Source organism: Protopterus annectens, chromosome 3.part1, assembly GCF_019279795.1.
Source record: "Protopterus annectens isolate FY-2018-M chromosome 3.part1, PAN1.0, whole genome shotgun sequence".
NCBI lineage: Eukaryota > Metazoa > Chordata > Ceratodontiformes > Protopteridae > Protopterus > Protopterus annectens.
In genome coordinates this window covers 625,163,349-625,182,979 of record NC_056732.1, presented here as the reverse complement: position 1 = coordinate 625,182,979, position 19,631 = coordinate 625,163,349, and the positions used below count along the sequence as shown (strand labels likewise).

The following is a 19,631-nucleotide window of genomic DNA, read 5'->3' as shown; positions in this document are numbered from 1 at the left end:
TAGGCCAATTTCTACTAAACTTCGGAGGCTGAACCTGTAAAAATTCTTTAACAGTCTGCATAGACTTAGCCTTGTCTTCCATTTTCTTTAAAACTGCCTCAACAGGAGAACCAAACAAGACATCAGATTGCAAAGGGGCATCCAAAATCCTAGTTTTAACATGGTCAGATAAATTTTGATCCCGCAGCCAGGCATGCCTGCGAAGAACTGACCCAGTGGCAGCCACCCTGGACGAGGCCTGTACAGCATCAAAACCACATTGCAAAGAGTGCTTACCCACCTGTTCAGAAACATGCACTAAATCCTGTAACTCTTTACAATCAGTACCTTCCGCCAGAGCATCAACCTTAGATTTCAACTGTGAAAGGAGATAATTTTGATATTTCAACATGTGAAACTGGCAATTCAAAGCTCTCATGGCTAGAGTGGAAGAAGTATAAACTTTCTTTCCCCATCTATCCAAAGCCCTAGCCTCTTTATCCGCAGGAACCGGATTCTTGACAACAGAAGCCTTAACACCCTTAGGCCCCTGGCTAACAGTTTCAGGGTCTGCCCTAGGACTTTTAAAAAGATACTTATGAGCTTCAGGTACCCTGTAATACCTATCAGGTTTAACAGGAGCAGGAGGCAAAGAATCAGGATTAAGAGAAGCCTCTGCAAAAACATCTTCCACCACATTTAGAACAGGAGGTATAGCCAAAGACCTATGCTGGGGTAAAAACAAAAATTCCCTAAGCCTTTTCCTGGAATCAGAGAAGTCCTGACCTTCCCATTTAAAATGCTCTCTCATAGAGTGAAGGGTCTCAGAAAAAGAAAAATCCTCAGGAGGAGAAGCTGAAGGAGTAGAATCATCCACATCAGAATCAGAATAATGAGCATACTCCTGTAAGTCTTCAGCCGAAGACTCAGACACATCCGAAGCCTGCTCCCAATCCCCCAACACTGGTTCCATCCTAGGCCTTTTATCAGGAGGGGGCATAGAGCCTCTAATTAAAGTAATTAAATCTTCTGCCATTTTAAGCATGTGCTTCTTGGGCACAGAACCTGAAGAACTAGGAGTGACACCCACAGAAGCTAAACTAGACCTGCCTCTAGGAGAAGCCTTGGAAGCAGAAAGAGAGGGCCTAGACCCCTTAGGAAGGGAGGGGAGAACAGTAATCTGAGAAGCCCCTACAGCCTGACCTGCCTCCTGGGAGGCCACATCCTGTAAAATCAAAGTTTCCCCCTGAGACTCCAGAGAGGCCTCAGTCGGAACCACCGGTTCCACTGACGCCTCTAAAGAACCGGCGTCCGGTTCGGACGACTCCTCTAACCTAGATTTAACTGCCTTGTCCTTGCGCTTCTTTGAGGAAGCCGGCGTCGGAGCATCCGACGGCATTTTGTAATTGCACCGCTTCCCAAAGACCAACCTGGCACAATCCAACCTCCGCTTTATAGTGCGTTTATTGAACCTAGCACAAAAGCGGCACCCAACAACGTCGTGCTCAGGTCCCAAACAAGGAATACACAAATTATGGTAATCCCTATGCGGTATCTGTTTCCCACAAGAAATACAGTTATTCACTTTTTCTGACATCCGGTAAACCACTGAGGCAAGAAAAACCAAAATATTCCCCAACGGGTACTTAACCAACTCTGACTTCGGTCTGAAACTCCGAAAAATTTCAGAACGCCGAACGGCACTTGCAACACTGCTTCTGCATCGGACCATGCGGCAAAAAAGACTGAGGATATGACGTCGGTCATGCGCATTTGTACCCTGACGTTCTGATGTCAGTCAAATGCGCCCTGACCGACGTCAGCCTTATACTCTGATATTCGGGCCGACCGAGGGACAGCGGACTACCCAAGTGTTAGGACTGCAGCAATGTGGGATGAAGAACATCATGCTTAGTGTTATGAACACAGCAGTGACATATAATTTAGTAAATTATATCAAACCTTAGGTCTGATGTGGTTGGCATAAAGGTTAAGGTGTTTCCCTTACAGGCTCAAGGTGATGATTTTGATTCTCGCATGAGGTAATTGGCTAGGCTTAAAATGGCACACAAGAGATGTTAGTCTTGTGCTAATCTATGAACCTACATCAAACTAAGCTGCCTATCACCACTGTGCTATGATCTGCTTTTATGCCTATGAGTGAGCCATAAACATGTGTAACTCTACAGACATGACAATGGCCACAGATCATAATCATAATATGACAATAAGAGGTTTGGATGCTGTACAAGCTCCTTTTGGTGGGACCTTGCCAGCATGAAAGTGTGTAAACCAACAAGGTTTTTTGTGTGGTAGCAGGTTTGCCTGCCCTGTGGGGAACTCTATTGCAGATAGGGATTTTTGGACATTTTGAACATTGCTAGTATGTTACACAGAATTGTACACTCGTGTGTTATTTTGTGTGTGTGTGTGTGTGTGTGTGTGTGTGTGTGTGTGTGTGTGTGTGTGTGTGTGTGTGTGTGTTTGTGTCTGTATGTGATAGAATAGCATCCTGCTCACAATGAGCTTCTGTCTCCGGATCCCTGGAATCCTAGTGTATGTGACTGGCCAGACTTCAGACTCCCACTCAGAATAAGTTTCTGTTCCATCGGTCCATGGAGTGTCAGACTCAGAGTCTTCTCCTCTATCAAGGCTTTGAACTGAGTAAAGTAGCCATTAGGGAATGAATGAACAAATGAGTTGTTGACTTAGTAATGTTGAATCCTGTAAAAAAGAAGCATGTTATACAGAAACAGTGAGGTGAAGGAACTGGAAAGAACCCATCATAAGTCACATTTAATATTATTTCATTTTTAATTATATTTGAAAAAAATTTAAACAAAGCTTTATACTTGGTATGATATATAAGGTAAAATAGAAACAAAAATGGGAAAAATGGAGATCCAGAAAAAGGAAAGTAAGAGAGAAACAAAATTAGATAAAAGTTCTTTTTTTTTTCTTTTTTACAACACAAGTTGAACGAAGGTTTTGCAGAATATTTCTTATATGTTCATAGGAGGTTACTAGGCTAGTGGCCCTAGAGCCCTTACAAGTCTAATCATGTTAATCCTGAGCTGCATCAATTGTCTTTGGTTTGATGAATGTAATTCACAGAGCTGTCTATGATAAACACCAACTACCCCTGTCCATGAGGGACATAGGTGCCACCCCCGTGGTGAAATTGTGGTCTCCCATCCATTTGTCCAGGTTACACTTGAATAAGGTCAGTGAGGAGCTCTGTTTCATGTGAATGGGAAGCTCATTCCAGAGTAACAACAATCCCTGAGAGATATATCTGTCTGTCCAGCATGTTCTGTTAATGTCACAGGCTAGCCCTAGGTTAAATTAACAGAACATGCTGAAGAAACTATTGTTGGGCTAAGCTGTCTGAACAGTGTAAGGGAAATGATGAGAAAAAATCTATGGCATGGGACATTGTATTGCATTTTGCCCAAAAAATACCCGTGACAAGTAAAGGGAATTTAAAATGCTTATAGGAAGACTGCAAATTAGTAAATATAAAGTCACAGAAACCACAGAGCATACATTATTTAATGGAAGAAGAAGAATGAGTCTGTGGGCTGCAGACAAGAAATGTTATATTGCAGCAGAACTGAGACAAATAATGTGAATAATACAACAGATATTTTCAAAAAGGAAGGCATTTGACACAATTCCCCACTTATGTGTTTTTGACAAACTCAAGAGGTTATGTACACACCCATAGGCCAATGTCAATGATCTCTGTCTGGCTAAATTGCAGATGACTGCAAATTTGGAGCTGTCATTGAGTCCCGTACAGACTCAAATGTTCTCCAGGAAGGACTGACATACATAAACAACTGGTGTCACAGATAAGGACTCAATGCCAAGAAATCCACAATAGTATCCTTTGGGAAGTTATCCACCCCTGGTAACTATCATATTGACAACACACCTCTTAGATCTGACCCAATAGTCAGGAACTTAGGAACACACATAGACAGTAATCTAGCCTTTGACTATCATGTGTCTACAGTAATGAGGAAATCCTTCTATGTTGCACAACTTATAAACAATGGTATGGCATCCAGGTCCAAGGAAGTCATTGTTCCAGAGTATTCAGCATTCATCAGACTTATCATTAAGTACAATGCCCCTTTGGAATGTACCTAACCAAGCATATGCAAAAAATGGAACATCCACAGAGGTTCTTCACTAAAAGAATCCAGGATGCAAGTAAAATGTCCTATGCAGACCTCTCAAGTCCCTATCCCTTTATTCTGTCTCCTACAGGCTGTTGAGGGGAGATCTACATCTGGAATACAGGGCATTGCCAGACCCTACTTCGATGGACCTCCTGCATATCCACAAAACAAACAGCACCAGAATTACCTGTTCTAAAGTCTTAAACCTTGTCTGAGATACAAATAGGGCCTGCTGGAGACAAGTATCCCAGAGACTACCCCATCTCTGAAACAGGCTCTCTATCCATGTGAAGTAGAGCTTCTCCCTAACCCAGTTCAAGTGTAAATGGACAACTGGATGAGGAACAGGAAATTCTGTAATGGGGAAAGGCAGCCTGTAAATTGTTCATCTCCCAGGCCCCTGTTTGTTATGCTTAGCAAGGGTACCAGAACTTGTCAGAGATTTTGGATGCATGGCTAGGCTTAAAAAGGCCCTTGTGGTCATTAGCATAGTATACACCTATGAACCTAAGATAAAGTGTTAAACAAAACACACAATGATTGAAAGTGACACGGATGTAGCTATATAGACAAACGTGAAGTTTTATATAACATAGAATGGAATATGTAAACAAAAATAGTTGTATTAATAATGAAAAAGAGAGAGAGAAAGAGAAAGAGAACATGCAAATACTCAGGTAAAACATTACTATTCCCCTCAAAATGTAACTCAATTATACCCCTCAAACTCTTAGCACAAGAAATCCGGACAAAGCTAAAAACAGTGGGGAGGACAAAGACCCCAGAATAGGTACAGATTTTAAATATTGCACTTAGAAGCATACAATTTTCTAAAATAACAGGTTTTGTGTTAGCACACATTTTATGAAGGCTAGAAAGTCTGAAACTCAAACATCTGTCATTATTTAGTATCTTCACTTCTTAGTGATTTAACAGAAAACCACAAACTATATGAGGAACAGACCAAAAATGAGGCACAAATCTTGACATTCTATGAAAATCTGGACAGCTGAGAGGTATGTACTCACTCAGTTATGAAATTATTAATGTATATATTAAAATATGTACAAATGAAAAGAATGGTTTATATCTCTAGAGTATTGCATTCTGGTTTATATCTCTAGAGTATTGCATTCTGGACAAATAATCCAAGTGTCATTTTATTCCTCACAATCTATCCCATCATATGTTGTACCGTATAAATCGATAAGTCACTTAAGTAATGAAAGTGATCCAAATAATACCATGATACCAAAAGGGGCAACTGGTGACAAGTGGAATTACACAAAAAGGTGGTATAATTGTGTATGAGTTAAACTTTCATAGGGGTTGAACTGTATAATCTTCCAGGGAGTAAAGGTTAAAAACGTCATGGAAAAAGATAGTTGCCATCACACCCACTCACAACTCTGTAATCAGATGACATTAATCTACAGAGTGGTCCACACATTATCCTTAATTTATTCATTTTCAAAATGATGTATTGTGCATACCTTGGTATTTATAAAAGGCGCCTCTTCAATATATCAAAGATAAAAGATACAAAAATGTCTGTTTCTTCTTTCCAGTGTCTGTTATTTCCACTGGATACCAGTTAGCAGAGGTTGTGGTAGTGATTTTCCTGCATGGCAAGAATGAATTTGCTCACACTAGAAAGAAAAAAAAAAAAAAACAGAGAACAATCTTTCAATAAATAAGGTCTCCAGTCCATTGTCCTACACTGCTAATAAAATATATAAATATCTGCATAAACAACTTTTAGATAAATAAATCAGTGAAATTATAAGATCATTCAATATCTTATATTTCTTGTTACTTGTATATCATTTGGTACTGCTGTGGTTTATATTTCTCTTAGCTTTAAAATGATACTCAGCATTTACATTTTTATTAAAAAGATAACAACTGCACAGTTCAACAAAATTGTATGTGGTTTATTTTTAACAAAAATGTTTTACTTCCTAGCACTGGAGATCAACACTGCCCTGCATAAGTACCCCAGCTCCAAAAATGCAGATGCCACTTAAGAAAGGCTGACATAGAATACATTTGTCACTCCTCTACTTTTTGATCATACATTACTGTATAATTTATTTTATTTTACATTTGTTAACCAGGGGTGTCTGACTGAGCCAAAAAGGCCCTTTTTCTGCAGAGGTCCAAGGAGAAAAACTCTACATAGAAAAATTACAGATACATTTCGATATTTAGACATGATCAGTATACACACAAATTACAAAAGACATGTTTTTACAGTGGTATGCAGCACATCAACAGTTACAGTGGAGAGAACAAACAAGAAAATATTAATTTAAAAATAAAGGTAATTAATAGATTTGTGGTGTACAGCTGAAATTTGGAACATAGGTAGAATACATACATAGTACACAGGTACAGTACATACATTGTAGATTAGCCAGTGTTTGTGAGTAAGATCGAAAACTATTATCAAGTACTCTAGGTTTAGTATGTGTACCTTATCCGCTTTCACCAGCCTGGGGAGCAATCATGGCACTGCCAACTTTCTTGAGATGTTGCCTAATAAGGTTTATAAAGGAGGCTTTGGATGATGTGTTTTGTATGCTAGTGGGGAGAGAGTTCCTTTTTTTAGCCACTAAACTACTATACAGTGTGTCTCCAAAGCTATTGTAGCTGTTGGTGACTTCTAGTAGTAGTTTGCTTGATGATCTAAGAGGCCTTTTGGCTGAGTGATGTTGTACTAGGGTTTTGAGGGCAGGACACTTATTGGGGAGGTAATAGATAGAATGACAGAGGCAGAGCTGATTGTAGGTTAGGAGGTTGGGCAGTTCAGGCCAGTGGAGCTGTCTCAAAGCAGTTCAGTGATGAGTTCTATACGACCAATTTGCAGCAAAGCTCTTAATCACATCCACCCTTCTAAAAATACCACTATTCCAAATATAAAGTTGTAAAGCAATATATAGCATGATTGTTAAATGTAAAAACAAACAAAGAAAAATACAAGGAAACAATCATTTGTATATTTGAGGGAGCCTGCCACCCCCAAAACATCCCATTTCTTCTATTAAGCAGAAATGCATGGCTGCTGAAAACATATTTGCCTTTATGATTTTATAAACTGAGTTCATTCATTATATAATGACAGCTTTCATAAGAAACAGATTATTGTTCTTTTTATGTTACAATATAAAATGGATGATCAGTGTCAGTGGTGCCAGAGGTAGCACATTTGCCTTTGGTGCAGAAGGCTGTGGATTCTACTCCCATACAGGGTAGACTGATTGCTGGCACAGCAGCACAGCATGGGGGATGCTGCACTCCTGAGTGTGTCATCCTTTGGATGAGACTTTAAGTCGAGGCCCCATCTACTTAAGTTGGTGGTAGCTTATGTGGATGTAAAATATACCATGACACCTTTATTTATACACAAAAACAACCTGCATTTACAACATATCATATATTTACAAATATTTGCATATGTACAAATATATAAATATACAAATCTGTTTGTACATATTCATAATTTCCTATATAATCATGCTAAATTTTCATCTTATTAAATCCCCTATCCTTTTTTCATAGCCACCATCTGATTTTACTTAATATTGTTGCTAAAATCCATTTACCATTAAACATAATTTCATTTATTTTTTCATTCCATATAACTCTTATAACATAAAATAGTTTTATCTATTATTTTAGCATATTCTTTAATTCTGGTCTTATAATATCCATATTTAATCATATCCATGTTTATTTTATCCACTTCTTTTATATCTTAAAAAAATCTTTATTACATAGTTTTCCCCATAACTTTTTCAATCTTTTACATTCCAAAAATGCACGTTCTGTAGTTTCTTCTTGACAACGTAAACATATTCTGTCACTTTTTTTATATAACATATTTCCTTTTACTGGCAATTTACCTATTACCAGTCTCCACAAAAATCTTGATGTTCTACTTTCTGATTACACCATTTGCTTCTTATTTTTATGTTTTTGTTTTCCTCTGTTAGATTTTTTCATTGTTTTACTTAGTAAGGTTTTAACATTACATTCTTATACCATACTTTTCTATCATTTTCTATATCATCGATTTTTATTTTCCACAAAGTATTTTTTCTTGGTAACATTTTATTTCTTCATTTATTCACTCTTTTTCTCTTTTAGTCCTGTTTACCATGCCTCAAAATGTATCATACTTCTAGTTATACAGTTTTACTACTAACCTTTTGTTTTTCATTTATCCACATTAACGCTTATACAAATTTAATGAAGCAGCATGTACTGCTGGGTTAATTAACCCTAAACCTTCTTCTTCTTTATTCATATACAAAACTGCTCCTTTTACTGGGTTTAATGTAGAACCCGATATAAATGAAAAAAAATATCTGCAATAATTCATTTTCAAATACTGTTGACAACAAAAATACACTTAAGTATGCTATTTTCCCATAAACATTGAATTTATCAAATAAGCCTTTTTTTCTGAATAATACTTTATATATCAGAAAATACATGTTTGCTTTATTTCTTCTATTTTTTCCATTGAATTCTACTTACATCTTTATTCCCAAATTTTATACCTAACAAAGCAATTTAATTAATTGTAAAATATATACCCTGATCTTTAATACCTCATCTAAACCTTTACTCTTCTCTTTATTGAAAGCCATCTCTATCATCTCTAAACACTTATTTGTGCTAATTATTACTTCTTTTATCTAATTTCTTTTTGTGATTATTGCAATTATTATAATCTCATCTGCATATGTTAACGTAACTGGAATTCTTAACCCTTCAGGTGTTATATATCCCACCTCCTTCATTTTGTAATTTATTTCACATGCTATCACATTCATAACTAATGCAAAGAGTATGCAACTCATTGGACATCCCTGTTTTACACTACTCTTCATATATACCTCTTGGTTTAACCAGCCATTTACCAGTATATTTACTTTATTTCTACAGGTTGACATACATAATTTCCTAACTTTCTCATTTATATTATGTTCTTTCATTATTACCCATAAAATTTCATGCCAAATTGTGTCAAGTGCCATATTAAGGTCTCCTCTCATGATTTTTGCTTCTTCTTTCCTGTTCACAATATCACCCACAATTTCTATATCATTAATAATTCTCGACAACCCTTCACATTTATACAATACATATGTTGTCTTCCATAATATTTCCCATTTTAGTTTCAAATCACTTTTGTATTATTTTCATAAAGATCTTGCAATCATTGTTAATCAGTACTATTGCTCTCCATTTTTTTAATTCTCTTTTATCTTCCTTATGCCATATGAATTTAAGTATTCCATTACATAATTCTTTATACATAAAACCTTCATTTAACCATTCATTCAAAATATTTAATAAAAAAATATATATATATATATATATATTTTTTTTTTTTTTTGCCAGTCCCTTAATTTTTTTATACATTTCACACCTTATTCTATCTGGGTCTGTAACCAAATCTATATTTACTTGTCCTCATACTTTATATAACTCATTAAAAGAAATCTCCTTATCCAACTCTTTATTCTCTTTTTCTGTTAACTTTTTTATTGCCACGTTTTTTTCACTACCTTCTTTTTTCTTTAAACATTTCTTGTGCATATTGTACTACACTATTCATAATCCTTTCCCAAATTCTTTCTATTTTTGCTTTTACATTTTTTATTTTTCTTATTACACTAATATCTTCCTGTACTAATCTACTTAAATAACTCAATACTCAATACTCTCTTTTCTTTGTAAAAATATATTTGCTTATATAAGAATTCTTGTATTTTTTCTTGATTTCTTTCATATAATTATTTTTCTTTGACAAAGTACTAATACTATGTTCTAAATCTTCCAATTCATCTTTATATGTTCTTTTATACTGTTGTTTCTCTACTTTTCTCATAATATTGCCACTGTAAAAAACAGTTTTTGTATATTTAAGTATCACCTGCCATTCAGACCAATTTTTATAAAATGCTCTCATAGGAATATAATATTTCCATAACTACATTACTAATTTCTTTCCTTCTTAATTCCATGCTTTCTCATTTATCCTTTTTATTCCTTTGCCTATTTCTATTTGTTCAGTATTTTCTTTTATTTGTAGCCATATGGCAAGATGATCAGAAAATCCTGTTTCAACTACCTCCTTTTCTCCTGTAACTAAACATTCTGATACTATAAAATAATCTATTTCAGTTCTATACATACCCCCTTTGTAAGTCCATGAAGTTTTGTCATAAAGATTTAACTTACCACATTATAACTTCTAACATTTTTCTTATATCATTTCCTTTCTGTTTATGCTTGCCTCTTAAATCACAATTAAAGTTATTATAATATTCATATTTATCACTATGTAGTCTAACATCTGATTAAATAAGCTTTCTCTTTCTTCACGGTTAGGATAAACATATACTTTTATAATTTTGTACGCTTGTTCTTTCCATTTTAAATTAGCAATGTTTAATATCACTATTTTTGCTAAAGTTACATCTAATATCTTTACTGTATTTCTACAGAATACATCTATTCCAGAACATCTATCATTTCCCAAATTCCAGATTATCTTTGTTCCCCATAGTTTGTCTGTTTTTAATCGATTTTCATTTGATAAAAACGTGTGTCTTCTAATATAATTACATCTACATCACATGTATTACACTACTCAAAAATTCCTTAATACTATTCACATTTACAGAAAACACTGTCAATTTTTCTTTTTACCTTTTCTTTAGATTTCTGATTTCACAACTTCAGAAATAATTACTGGCTAGCTTTCTTAACAGGTCATTCTAAGCCTAACCAATTTATTTCCCAAAGGTGAGAATTAAATACTGTACCTTAAGTTTGTGAGTCAAAGACCTTAACCATCTACATTTAATGAATTTAAAAATTTAGTTAGAACAGTTGGACAAATGGAAATATCTACTCTGACGAACAGAACTACCAGACTTATAACTTTATACAACTCTTGGATGAAAGTACTAGAAATAATTGAGAAAATGGACAAAGATATATGAACTTATATATCATACTTCAGGTTACACCTTAAACTTATTTATGGCTTTCTTCTTAATAGACACCAATGTATATAGTTATATAATGTTTTTAAAGTTTATAGGTTTTACAATTGTATATATATCATTTTCATTTTTGATTTCTTGTAATATATGACAAATTATCAATAAAAAAAAAAGAAACTGAAAAAGACCTTAACCATTATACCAAACCCTACTCTTTAGCTGCATGTATTCTTTTTCATTCATTTCCTTTCTTTTTTTTATTTTGTACTTATCCCTTTAAATTATATTTTTTCTGTCTTTTACCATTTTACCAGTAGAATAATTTTTTTCTCTTTTACTGACGCCAAGTTTGTTTTCTTCATCACTTCAGAATTTTCTTCTATGTCCTCTTTGTTATTTTTTCACATCCAATTTTTCTTCTAATTCTGTTACTTCTAAAATGTCTTCTCTTAGTTCATTTTCTTCTCTTTTTTATTTTTCCTTAGTTGTATTTTCATTTTTACAATCCATCCATAATTCTTCTCTTTCTTTTTCTTTAGCCCTATGGTTATTTTCATTTTTGCAATTTTGCAATGTAACCATAAATGTCCAATGTTGTTACTTTTATAACATTTGAATTCAGATTTTTTGCATCATGTCCCATTTCCCCATAAATATAACAGTTTCTCTTGATGCAGTTACTTATCAAATGCCCTTCTTTTTTGGAAAAAAAAACATGTTTTGGGTTGTCCCCAGTATTTTACAGCACCCTTATTCACTCCACATTTACCACATACAACTTTTTCTCTTTCTATTTTTAACACAATATTACAATTTCAGCCACCAGTCCTTGAATCCCCTTTGTCATAAACATTTGTAATGTCCAGTACTTCTTTCTATAAAGGTTTCAAATGTCCTTTCAAAGTCTCTTTTTCTACCTCTGTTCAAAATTGTCTTTCTGATTTTCATATTCTCCAAGAAAATTTTATATTGATAAAAATAGTCTCAAATATGTCACAAAATGTCTCTGTTAATAAGAATAAATGCTCTTACCTCATGTGTTTTTACACCCAAAGGAGCTGTTAAATTGCCCCACAATGCATAAGTCTCTTTCTTTGTCTTCTTTACTTTAAATCCTTGCCACGTACTTCTGTTTTTCATTTTCTTCTGCCTTCTTTTCTGCTCCTCCACTTTTACCTTCTTTTACTTTCTATGAATATGTTTTTTTCTTTCCATCTCACCACTATTCTTCAGGATTGTCTCTGTATCTGCCTTTTGTTGTTTCTCCATACTGTCCCCAGGAAACATCTCCTTAATTTTGTGGCTCACTCTGCACCACCATTTCTTTAAGTAAATCACCCCCCAACCCTCCTGACTGGAGGGTTGTAATTCTACATCCATCATTATCTCAGTCATCTCAATCAGATTTCTTTGAACAGTTCCTCAGAATCCTGTGCACATTTTTTAGTCTCAATATTTTCTTTCTCCTTCATTTCTTTCACTACTCCATCTCCTCTTGCCATCTGCCTCCCTGTTTCTCTGGGCTGCCTCTGCACCTGGAATGGAAACAGGAACTGCTCCTCCAAAATGGTTCTCACTCACAACAATCATGAGTAGGGGAAGTTCCCTGATGCCCTGGCCAAATAAATTTCCTCTAGTAGTATAAATACCACCATGGGTTTCCACAGAAAAGAGACTAGCAGCCTAGTGGGAATAATCAGATCAACAAAGAATACAAAATAAATAAATTTCAGCTGTGAAGGCTGTATCAGCACTGCTTACAAAACAGACATTTCACATACCTGACAATAGTAAGCAGGCTTTGCTGCTAGCTAAATATATTAATGTACTGACATTTTTAGTTGTCACAGTGAGGCTGGAGAAAGTACAGTTGTGTACACTAACCATAAATGTAGATGTTCGAGTGAATTCACTGTTGCAGTCATCACTTGTGGGTTATCCCTGCTGTGGTAGCCCTCGATCGGCCCGAATACCAGAGTCAATGTTTTTCTGCATTGGCTACTGTCGCCTGTAGTCTGATGTCAGGTTATCAGTGCTATAAAGCAAGGCAGCTAATGTCATTACATCAGTTTTTCTTGCCCTAACCCATCAGAAGCACAAGGAAATATGGTAAAGAGGTCCTGGTGGCTAAAAGCCACCATGAGAAGCTTATGTCCCCCTAAGGAAAGAGGATATAAGTTAGAAGGAAGGAGGGGAAACCAGGACTGCAACAGTGAAGACACTCAAATGTCTACATTTATGGTAAGTGTGCAGAACTGTACTATGTTCTTTGTGTTTCACTGTTGCAGTCATCACCTGTGGGAGGATTCCCAAAGCTGAGGAGAGGGGTGGAAGTATTAGAGACCTAGGCATGGGTCAGCATGCCCTGTAGAACTGCAAAGGCAAACCCTGCCCTTACCTTAGAGAAAAGAGGTAGGTGGTAATGCTTTGTAAAGGTATGGCCAGAGTTCCAGGTGGCAGCTTCCAAGATGTCCCTGGTGGGAACTCCTCTGAGGAATGCTGTGGAAGTGGAGGCTGCCCTACTGGAATGGGGACGGATAGACTTTGGGGTGGTTTCCCATGTAGTCTGTAGCAGAAATGGATACAGTGCAATATCCATTTGGAAATGGTTTGCTTGGAAATGGGCTTCCCCTCTGCCCCTGGGTCAAAGCTGACAAGAAGCTGGTCTGTTTTCCTGAAGGGTTTAGTACAGTCCAGGTAGTATCTGAGCTGTATGTGCATATCTAGTGAGTGCAGAATTATTTCCCCCTTGTTTTGAGGGTTAGGAAAGAAGGTGCATAGATGTATGGCCTGGTTGAAGGTCACATCAGATGCCACCTTGGGCATAAAGGAGGGGTTAGTCCTCAGGGAGACCCTGTCTGCATGGAAAATGATGAAGGGCTCCATGGCCATGAGTGCCTGGAGTTCTGAAACTCTTCTGGCTGAGGTGACATCTAGTAGGAAAGCAGTCTTCCAGGAGAGATATCTCAATTCTGCTGAAGCAGCAGGTTCGAATGGTGGTATGATCATTCTTCTAAAACATAATTCAGGTCCCAGGCTAGCGTGGGTGGCCTTCTGGGAAGTCTGATATTAGAAGCCCCTCTGAGAAATTATTTAATCAAAGGATGGGAAAAGAGGGGCTGGTCTGTATCAAAATGAGCTGAAACAGTTGAGGCATGGATTTTAATAGAAGAGAAGTAGAGGCCACTATTGAGTAACTTGGCTAGGTAGTCCAGGATAAGAGGGATGGAAGATTGTGAGGTACTGGCCCCCCTGGACTGGCTCCAGGAGCAGAATCTTTTCCATTTCCCTACTTAAGATTTTCTAGTCCTTGGCCTTCTGGCCTCTGTGATAATGTCTAGGACTGGTTTGCTTAACAGGGACCCCATGTTTGCTTTTAAAGTATTAACCATGCTGACAGTCTGAGAGTCTGCAAGTCTGGGTGCAGCATTTCCCCACCCACCTGGGTCAAGAGGTCTGACATCAGAGGAAGCTGCCTGGGAGGCTGTAATGTCAAGCTGTGCAGTAAGGGGTACCAATGCTGTCTGGGCCAATCTGGAGCAGTGAGGATGGCCTTTGGTCCCTCCTCCCTTATCTTGATCAGTACCTTGTGAATAAGAGGCAGAGGAGGGAATGTGTACACAAAAAAAGGAGATCCAGGGGAAGGTCAAGGCATCCACCTTCCATGCTAGGTGGTGATACTCCCAGGTACAGAATTTTTTCAGCTGATGGTTGAGGTGCAAAGCAAAGAGATCCACCTCTGGAGTTCCCCACTCCTGAATGATTTGCAAAAAGATTTTTCTGTGGAGCTGACATTCGTGGAGGGTCCAGAAATTTTCTGCTTAGGTGGTCTGCCAGGGTGTTGTTGATCCCTGGTAGGTGTTGGGCAATTAGGTGTAATCCCATGGAGGAGGCTGTCAGCCAAAGGTTCATGGCTAGCCTCTACAGAGGATAAGATTGGGTCCCGCCCTGTTTGTTGATATACCACATTACTGTGGTGTTGTCTGTTTTGATAATGAGAACCTCTAGCCTGAGATGGGGTTTGAAGGATGTCAGAGCCTTTTGTACTGCCATCATTTCCTTCTGACTGATGTTTAAGGGAAGGTGCTGGGCATCCCAAAGACCTTGGGTGCACTTGCCTGGTAGGTGAGCAGCCCAAGCAATGTCTGAGGCATCTATGGTGATGATCTGCCTGGTAGGGTGGAGAAAGAAGGGAAGACTCTTGTTCTTGGCACAGGCCCCTGCCTACCAGAGAAACATGGCCCTTATACAGGGGATCAGAGGAAGAGAGGTCTCTAGACGCTGAGAGTGCTGACACCAAAGGTTCTTTAAATACCACTGAAGTTTCCTCATGTGAAGCCTGACCAGAAGAATTAGAAGGATGCAAGATGCCACGTACCCCAAAGCTTGCAGGAACTTCCTTGCAGTGAGGTGACTTCTGGAAACCAGCTGGGTAAAGTAAAGTGGCAGGAAGCTCTGCTTTTCTGGGGATAGGAAGACCATTTGGGATGCTGTGTCGAACAGTGCTCCCAAGAAAATGATCTTCCTGGAGGGTGTTTGCTTTGATTTCATCTTGATGATGGTGAACCCTAGGGAAATTAGGAGGGTTTTGACAAAGAGAAGGTCTTGGAGCAGCTTTTCTTTGTACTCTGCCTGAATGTGGCTTAATGGTTAAGGTGTTTGCCTTACAAACACAAGGTGCAGGGTTTGAGTCTCACAAGGGATAATTGGCTAAGCTTAAAATGGCTTGCAAGGGCAGTTAGCTTAGTACTAATCTATGAACCTATAAGAGTAAATCTGCATATTTCTCTGTCTCCAAAATGCTATAGCCGGGGCTAAGCATTTGGTGAATACTCTAGGTGCAGTAGATAAGCCAAAGGGTAGCGCAGAGAACTGAAAGTGTTGTGAGCCTGCTCTGAAGTGCAGGAATTTCCTGCAGGATTCCCTTATGGGGATGTGGAGGTAGGCATCTTTTAGGTCTAGGGTCACTAGCCAGGAATTATTTGTCAGCATAGGCAGCAGCTGCTGCAAAGTTAGCATTTTGAATTTGGGTAACACCAGGGAGGTGTTCAGAATGGATAGGTCAAGAATGGGGCACCAAATTCCCTCTTTTCTGGGAACAAGGAATAGTCTGGAATAAAAGCCTTTGCCTATTTAATTGGGGACAGGTTCTACTGTCCCCTGGGATATGAGAGTTTGGACCTGTTTCAATGCCTCTGCCCACTGATTTGGAGGTAAGTCTGGGTACTCTCTTGGAATTGGGAGTTCATTGAAAGAGAATTTGTATCCCCTGAAAAATGATCTTTAAGACCCATTGGTCCTTTGTTACAGAGAGCCAATTCCCTTTGCAGAGGCAGAGCCTTCCTCCTAGTTTTTGGTGAGTGAAAGTAGGTCAGAGGAGGGGGGAGAGGGAGTCATTGAGAGGTTTTGCCATAAAAGGATGGCTTAGAACTCCCTTTCCTTTGGGGCAGAAGTGGTCCACTGTTTGGTTCTCTGCTGCTCCTGGGATAGGGGCCTGGGTGGTCTGTCCCTGTGGGGCTTACCTTGGCCCTGTCTGCTAGGTGCAGGGAAGGACCAGTGTTTAGAGGAAAACTTCCTGCTGAACCTGGGAGGTTGAACCTGAAAGAAATATTTTACTGTTTGCATAGATTTTGCTTTGTCTTCCATCTTTTTAAGCATCTCTTCTGCTTTTACTCCGAACAAGCGGTCCTTATCCAGAGGTGCATCAATTATTTTTGTCTTGACATGATCAGGGAAAAGCTGTTCCTTCAACCATGCATGTCTCCTAATGACAGATACTGACACTGCTGCCCTGTTTGAGGCTTTTAGGGCATCATATCCACAGTGTAAAGAGTATCTGGCCACTTGACAAGTAGAGTGCAGTAAATCTGTTAACTCTTTCAAATTGGCACAGTCAGGAAAGGTTGAAATCTTTTATTTTAATAGTTCCAAAGTGCGTTGTTGATATTTAAACATATGGAACTAAGAGTTGAGTGCTCTGATAGATAAGGTTGAATAGGTGTATACTTTTTTACCTCATCTGTCCAGAGCTCTGGAATAATTTCCAGATGGAATAGGATTCTTGGCAGAACTAGTCTTAGCTCCTTTAGATCCCTGTGTAATGACCTCTGGGTCTGCAGCAGGATTTATGTAAAGGTATTTGTGAGAATCCAGTACTCTGTAATACCTGTCAAGTTTACTGGGAGCAGGTGGGAGGACATCAGGGGCTAAGATGGATTCATGGAAAACATCATCCACCACTTCTAAAACAGGGTGTGTAACCAGGAGTCTGTGCTGGGGCAGGTCCAGAAACTCACTTACTCTTTTCTTAGACTGGGGGAAATCATGAGATTCTCATTGGAAATGTTCCCTGAGGGTGTGAAGGGTTTCCCCAAAGGAAAGGTCTTCTGGTGGGGAGGCAGAAGGAATGGATTTCTCTGCATCTGAATCCTCATAAGCAGTCAGAGGTTGTTGTTCTTATTCAAAATCTGAATAATCAGATTCCTCAGAATCCTGTTCTGTCATAATTTCAGGAGAAGGGTGTCTTTTCCTTCTAGAAGTTGTGGCCTGACTACTCCTGATAAGGGAGATGAGATCCTCCACCATGTTAAGCATTTGTGCTTGGGGTGGTGGAGCAGGAGCAAGATGGTGGCTAGAGACTGATTTTCTAGGAGTGGCCTGGCTTCTAGGCCTAAGAGTATCCATCGGTCTGAGAGAAACGGTAGACAGATGAGAAGACGTCATTTTTTGTCAAGATTCGGTAATGCAAGAGGCCTCCTCCGAAGCTGGTGCCTCCATCACGGCTCTGAACCCAACCGAGGCAGAGACAGCCAAAGGCTCAGAAGACGAAGATTTCTGCAGCATACTGGACTCCGAAAGGGTTCATAGGTTGATACTTTGCTATCAGCCCTAGGGCCTATACAAGCCTAGCCATAACAATTCCTTGGCTATTTTTTCCCACCATATTTATTTCCCTGGACCCCTGTCTAGCAGGGCAACTGATGTGATCCCTGAGGTGAATTTCCTATCTCCCATCCAGTCATCAAGGTTTCTTTTGAAGAGGGAAAAAGAGGCGCTCTGCTTGACATGTATGGGCAGTCTATTCCAGAGTCTGGGGAGTCTCTGGGCCAGGAACCTATCCCTCCAGCATGTTTTGTTCATTGTGATGACAAGGTTTAGATCCCTGGAGCATGTGGCTCTGAGAGATTGGGATTTCTTTAAGTGTAGCATGTGCAACAGCTCTGGGTTTGACATGGCCTTATATGTTAAGCAGAGGTCACCTCTGAGTAGACGATATCTGACAGAGTATAGCTGGAGTTTTTTTAGATGGTCAGCATAGGGCATCTGCTTTAGGCCTGTGATTCTTTTAGTGAGGTATTTCTGCGGCCTTTCCAGTTGTTGCAGATGTCTTGAGAGGTACATACCAAATGGGGTGTTGTATTCTATAATGGGTCTAATGAGGGATGAGTACAGTGGGACAATGACATCCTTTTTTCTGGATGAAAAGCCCTTAGTGATGAGATGTACCACATAGAAGGATTTCCTGACTGTTGTGGCGATGTGGTTATCGAAGGTGAGACCACTGTCCACCTGTGTCCCTAAGTCTCTTATCACACTTTCGGTGTTTAGTGTACTGCCACCTACGTGGCAATTCATGGGTACATGTTTTTTCCCAAAGGGGATAACTATACATTTCTTGGCATTGAGCTTGAGCCCATGGCTCTGGCATCAAGCATCTGTTTCTTTAAGGCCCTTTTGTAGAGTATCCACATAATTTGGGGATTCAATAATGGCATCCAGTTTGCAGTCATCTGTGAACTTTCAGTCCCTTAGTGTTGGCCTGTACTTCAGAGAAGTAGATGCCAAACAAGAGTGGTCCTAGGACTGAATCCTCAGGTGCTCCACTTGGAGCTGGATTTGGAGTCAGCTACTTTTACAGTGTGGGTTCTGTCAATACGCCAGTTGGCAAGCCGTCGAGTGATGTATGGATTAATGCCCAGATTAGTAAGTTTATCTATGATTCCAGAGTGGGGGATGGTGTTGAAAGCCTTGGCGAGGTCCAGGTAGGCTGTGTGGACCACCTTACCCTCGTCCACAGCTCTGGAGACTGATTTGAAGAAGTCAATCAGGTTCAGGAGACAAGATCGGCCCTTCACGAACCTAAACTGGGTGGGGTCCAGTGTTTGAAGGTTGCCAATGTCTTTGTTTATATGTTCCATGATAATACATTCCATGGCCTTGCAGACCATGCTCGTCAGACTGATGGGGTGATAGTTCCCAGGATCCAAGGTGGATCCCCCCTTGTGGAGTGGGATAACTGCAGCTGTGTGCCACTCAGTGGGCACGAAGCCTAAGGTGAGGCTATGATTAAACATGACACTTAGATGAGGTGCCAGTTCATTTTGTAGTTCATGTAGTACACAGCCTGGGATGTCATCGGGTCCCATGGATGCTGCATTCA

General features: G+C 38.9%; 1 long non-coding RNA gene across 1 annotated transcript in view; it reads right to left on the bottom strand.

Moving 5' to 3' along the window:
• The window catches only part of LOC122798225, a 1,314,900-nt gene that overhangs the window by 567,324 nt on the left and 727,945 nt on the right, over window positions 1-19,631 (bottom strand). The window contains exon 2 of the long non-coding RNA XR_006364232.1: window positions 5,660-5,815. This is a non-coding gene — a long non-coding RNA (uncharacterized LOC122798225). The remainder of the gene's footprint in view (window positions 1-5,659; window positions 5,816-19,631) is intronic.